At 30.7% G+C, this 6,417-nt stretch overlaps 1 pseudogene; it reads left to right on the forward strand.

Moving 5' to 3' along the window:
- Nucleotides 1-3,248: 3,248 nt before the first annotated feature.
- On the forward strand, nt 3,249-4,491 carry LOC123212458 (annotated as a pseudogene).
- The last annotated feature ends 1,926 nt before the right edge of the window (nt 4,492-6,417 follow it).

Here is a 6,417-nt window from a genome sequence, read left to right on the forward strand (position 1 = left end):
AATGACAAACATCGAAAATGGATCATAAATTTGAAAGCTACAATCGAATTTGATCTGAAATTTAAAAATTACATGTTAAAAAACCCAAGTATGACAAATATCAAAAGACTTAAAATAACAAAAATAGAAAAATGGACATGAAATTCAAATAATACACATCGAAAAACTGTAAAATAAAAAAAAGAAAAAAACTAATCTGAAATTCGAAAACAACATGTCCAAAAAGAACAGAATGTCAAACATTGAATAATGGGCCTGAAATTTAAAAACTACAAGTCAAAAACCCTAAAATTACAAATATAAAAAAAATGGATCAAAAATTCGAAAACTGCAACTCTAATTATCCTAGAAACACAAAAACTGAAAAATTAATCTCAAATTTGAAAACTATATATCAAAAAACCCAAATATGAGAAATATCAAAAAATTGATTTGAAATTTGAAATTTGAAAACTATACGTCAAAAAACTCTAAAATAATAAAAATAGAAAAACAGACTCGAAATTCGAAAAGTATAAATTGAAAAACCCTAAAATGACAAAAATAAAAAGGTCGATCTAAAATTTGAAAACAATACGTCCAAAAATTATAGAATAAAAAAATCAAAAAATGGACTTAAAATTAAAAAACAACCGAAAAAAAAAATGTAAACTGACAAACCTCTAAAAATAGACTAGATATTCGAAAGCTACACATCCAATTATCTTGGAATGATAAATATCAAAAAGTTGATTTGAAATTCGAAAACTATACATTAAAAACCCTATGAATCATAAAAATCGAAAAACGGACATAAAATTCGAAAGCTATACATAAAAAAATTTTAGAATATGAAAAACAAAATTAAAATTTGATAACTATGCGTTAAAAAAAAAACCCTATAGTTAGACAAATTATTAGTTTGCCCCCTTAACATTTTCTAAATCTTCAACAAGTACTAAATGTTTAGAGAAATGTGATTTCCCCACATAACTTTTCCTCATGCTCTCACGGATCCTAATTGTTTATAAATTATCAATTTCCCCCTTATAAATTTCTCTCTCTTCCATATGTCCAAAATGTTTAAAAAGTCGCAATTTCTCCCTTGGAGGATTCCCACAGGTATAACTGTTTAAAAAATTAATATTTCCCCCCTCCCTCCTGGTTCCCCCATGCTCTTTCGAGGGACACTATTTCAAAACTTGCAATTTCCCCCCTCCCCCGACTTCCCCTATATCTCCCTTGGTGTAACTACTATTTAGAAACTCACATTTGCCCGCCTTTCCCTGTGTCATCATTTCTCAAACCCAGGATTCCCTAGGTTTGAGAAATATCCCTAAGGGTGAGATACTGACTTCAAAATCGATCAATTTTTTGATTAAAATCGCAGTTTCTGACCACCATTTTAACAAAAACGATTATACACTTAAACACAATTTCCCTAAACTAATTCATAAAAAACAACCAAGAATCAAACCATAAAATCAATTTTTCAAATCCAAAAATCTTAAACTAAAAACGCATAAAATCTTACTCTAAATCTATCAAATTTAAACATAAAAATTATTCAAACAAGATAAAAAGACGATTTACTCATATTTTTCGTCATTTTTGTTGTAAAAAAAATAAAAAATTCTATCCAAAATTTGAAAAATCTATTGTCGTGGGAGACCCATGGGATTTGGTTTTGTGCAAAATTGAGCGTGAAAAATTTTGGGTGAGAATTTAATTTTTTTTTTTTGATTTTTATATGAGAGTATTTCTGTCATTTCAGGTAAATAAAGTATTTTTCTTAAGTCCAAAAAAAAAGGATAGTTTCACTTAAACCCTTGATATTTAGGGTAATCATTTTTATTTCCTGTGTATAAATTTCAGAGATGAACAATTGAGCAATTCCCAGAATACCAAAGGTGGAAATGGTGAATTTTCCCGAGGACGTGTTACTGTAAAGGTAGGGACGATACCTCTTCTACAAGGAATCAAACAATTAAAAGGACGAAACCAAATTGAAAAGTATTAATATCTCGGTAAAACAATAATTATGTATGATTCAATCATGTTTTGTGCATAAATTTTAAAGTTTTAATAACATGATGATACAAAATTTTATTGTTAATTAGTTATCTACTCTTTTGGATTTTAACTTACAACTTTAAGAATTAATTAACCATTCTACTATACGGGATTAGATTAGGAGAAGACAAGAGTTTATTCATCAAGAGTTTTGGGATTAATTAATCATTCTACTATAATTTTTGTTTGCGTTGACAATTCATGGAATGTTCTGTAGACACCGTCACGATTCATGCTCGAATACGAATAGTGGGAGACAATTATCTACTTCTAGAGAATTGAAGTTGCTATCAATAGTTTACTAGTATTTTACAATTTTTAAGTCAGAATTCTTACAAATATTCAACAGCTGGCTGTTTTTTTCTGAGTTAAATAGGAAGTTATATAAATTTATTACACTCTTGCTGATTCTGAATTAAAGTCACGAAGTCTTAATCTAAACCGACTGAAAGCTGACAGAATTTTAATTTCCCAAATACATTTGCAAAATTTGACTTTTGAGCTGCCGATTAGAACACGGCATATTTTAGAACACGATTATCATGCTTAAATAAATTTTCATGCTATAAACAATCAATGGACTATGCAAATTATAAAGTTAACAAAGTCTTATACTTGGTAGTTATTGAAAATTTCTTTAAGTTTTGTAAAATAAAGAACCATAAAATCAGCATTTTTTTAGTTTTTCTTTTTAATCGTTTCAAATTTTCAGGCCTTAATGTCGGTGGTAAGATTTAATTTTTAGTTAATTTAATTCTATCTAATTCTTTTATATTAATTTAATAGTTATAAATTTAAAATAAACGGTTTAGTATTTAAATCGAATTAGCCAATGTTATTGGTGACAACCTGTTAGTCTATATCAACATTAAATAATGTATAAATTATTAAGCAATATTGATGATCTATCTATTCAGAACAATAAAATAAAACAAAAGAAGGAAATAAAAATCAATATCAAAGGAAGTCTTACGTCTTCATATTTTAGGCTATATTTTAGTTAGGACTATGTTGAGTCTCTTTTTAAACTTTTATTTGTTAATGTGATAGAGTTGATGAAGTCTTAATTTTTTAATTAAAAATTTTTAAAATAATAATATACATTATGAAAATCCAAATAATTCTCTCTTATCATGTTTCATCTGATAGGAAGTTTCAGAGCAGCAATTTTATAAAATATTTTTCAGACCTTATCGCATTATTGTTTATACATTTCCATTATTTGTGAAACTTAAAAGACTTCTCATATATAATACGGTCTTGTTGGTGGCTTCCTTCACTAATCTAAGTCTTGTTCAATTTCATACGTAACAAGAAATAATCAAAATGGACATGAGTGTTGTTCTTCCTGAAGAGTGCTTATCCCAAATCATCTCCCTTACATCTCCCAGAGATGCCTGCAGATTATCAGTAGTGTCTCCTTTCTTCAAATCCGCTGCTGATTCTGATGCCGTCTGGGAGGGTTTCTGCCCTCAGATTACGAGGAAATCATTTCGAATTCGGCCTCCTCGTCTCTGCTTAGTACTTGCTCCTCCAGGAAGGATCTTTACTTTCATCTTGCAAATAAACCCATCTTCATCAACAGCGGCAATGTGGTAGGCAAAATATTTTTCTATAAATAAACCAATTCATATCTCTATTTTCAGCACCTTTTATATTTTCAAATTCTAATGTATAATTAAAGTTGTGATTCTTTAATGCAGAGCTTTGCACTAGAGAAAGAGAGTGGAAAAACATGTTGCATGATTGGGGCAAGAGCAGGGATTTCTGTTACATGGGGAAGTAAATCCTATTGGGCATGGCCATCTCTACCAGAATCCAGGTATCTTCCTTAAAATTCAAAGCCTTTTTTGCCTCCCTATTTTTTCTAATTAAATAATTCTAATGTCGTATCACTTTATTTGCAGGTTTCCTGAAGCGGCTGAACTAAAGCCTGCTTGTTGGTTCGAAGTGAGGGGAAAGATAGAGACCAAATATTTGTCCCCTGAAACCACCTATGCAGCTTATCTTGTGTACAAATTTGCTGACTCCAGATATGGATTTGACACAAGACCTGTGGAGTTGTGTTTCCATGTTGACGGAATGGAGGAGGAGGAAAGAAGTAAGGTGTTGCTCGATGCTCAGGCGGGTGCACCGAAGCCATCTGAAGATCGAGGAGATGGATGGATGGAGATTGAGATGGGTGAATTCCTCAAAAAGCATGGAGAAAATTTAGGTGTTGTGTATAGTCTGTTTGATTTTGATGGCTTCAGCAGTAAGCATGGGCTGATTATTGAAGGACTTGAGCTGAGGCCTAAAAGTGTTTGAAAAATGAAAGATTTATAAACACACACACACACACACACACACACATATATATTTCTTGTTTATAAGCTTTTGTCAATGTGCACTTCTACATCAAAGTAGTATTACTGATACTTAATGGTTTGTGTTCTAACTGTTTGGTTGGAGTTTTTTTTTTTTTTAAATAAGGGCATTTCTTGAATTAATATCAGTCAAATCTTACCAGAATTCAGGAATTAAATCATTTGAAAAGATTTAAAAAAAATGGAGAATTTGTAATGTTGGTAGGGTAGTCATTTTCTTTGGTAATAAAATAAATAATTATAATATACTCAAACTAACTACCATAATTGATGTTTTAACTGACAGGCCAATTATTATATAATAGTGAATAATGGGCCAATTATTCTATAATTCAACTTGCCTTAAAACAAGCCAACATAGTTTTCTAAATCTCAAAAAGATTTGGGTGGTATTCAGGCAATTACCTATTTGAAGTTGTGTTTTTTTACAGACAAAGATTTAATTTGAACAATGTCTCAGAGATAAGCAGGGCGATCTCGCTGATAAAGCAAAAAAATAATAATGCGGCAACAATCTCCTTAATTGATATAATGAGTTGTGGTGTGAATTGGGGAATGTAAATCAATTAGTCGATGGGTTTTGAATGGAACAAAATGTACCAATCGAAGTCGGCAAATTTCATGTTCAAGTGGATTTGTGGTGCTTGAGAGGGGAGAAGACATTTATGTCCCAATCATTCTAGGAAGACCTTTCTTAGCTACAGTTAGAGCGAATATAGACATGAATAATGGAAAACTCACATTCAAGATCGGTAAAGAAAAGGTTGAGTTCAATGATTTTCAATTGATTGACCAAACTCCTATTCATTGACGTCATGGATACGTGTGTAAAAGAGATATCAAGCAAGAAATATCTAGAGAATTCACTTGAAACATGCATCATACATGAAACTACAACAAAGGATGAGAAATGTTTTCTTCACCTAGATGAATTGGACGAATACAGATTCAGTGCCTACAAAAATGCCAAGAGTTGCAAGGAAGAAACTAGCATGACAAACATAGCTTGATAAAGGAACTATAAAAAGGTGACACAGGAATACTATTTGATTCACGGTTGAAGTTCTTCCAAGTGAGCGCAAGTCAAGATGGCAAGGACCCTTCAAGGTTATGAAAGTATTCTTGAATGGAGCTGTTGAAATATGGAGTGAAAATTTTGGAGCTTTCAAAGTGAATAGGTGGAGATTGAAACAATATCTACTTGGGAAACCTGCTGTTATGGGAGTCTCTCACTGACTATCCAATCCACCACCATGATTCTCACATGCAGGGGTGGAGCTAATGACCTTAAACAAGCACTCTTGGGAGGTGTTGCCTATGACTCACAAGTGCATGAGTCAACTAATTAATATAGAAAGATGTTAGTCTTATAGAAATTAGTTATTAAGTATTAGTTCGTGTTATAATTCAAATTAGCTAGAAAAATTAAATATTTAATCTAAAAAAAATGGACAAAATGCAGCTAACTAATTAAAATTCAGCAAGGTATTTAATCAAATGTAAAATTAAAAGACTAGTTGTTAAACAAACTTGCCTAGGATTTAAGATATCACTATGAATCATTTATAATTGTTAATGGATCCAATTTAAAACAATAAATTGATGAGAATTTGATGGTTGATCATCTTAAATTACTTATTTCTTCTTTCGAGGTCAATTAAACATGTAAAAATTAAGAAATTATCTACTTTCGTGGTGAATTATTAATCAAACCCCGTTTAATTTCTCTATGATGATTAAATAATCCACAAAGAACCTAGATTTATTTGTAAATCAAAATTTCATGATTAGCAATTGCATGCATGAACTAATTGATTATTTATCTTTCAATAGCATAAAATCAACCTACAAAACAAGCTAGATATTGGGCCCAAAACCCCTAACAAGAAATCAACTCAAAATCACTAAATCAAGTTTCATCAACATTAAATTAGATAAAAAATTCATCAACAATCACGAAAATTCATAGATCTATTATAAATCCTAAATGGACAATTTA

The sequence above is a fragment of the Mangifera indica genome, chromosome 3 (assembly GCF_011075055.1).
Source record: "Mangifera indica cultivar Alphonso chromosome 3, CATAS_Mindica_2.1, whole genome shotgun sequence".
Taxonomy (NCBI): Eukaryota; Viridiplantae; Streptophyta; class Magnoliopsida; order Sapindales; family Anacardiaceae; genus Mangifera; species Mangifera indica.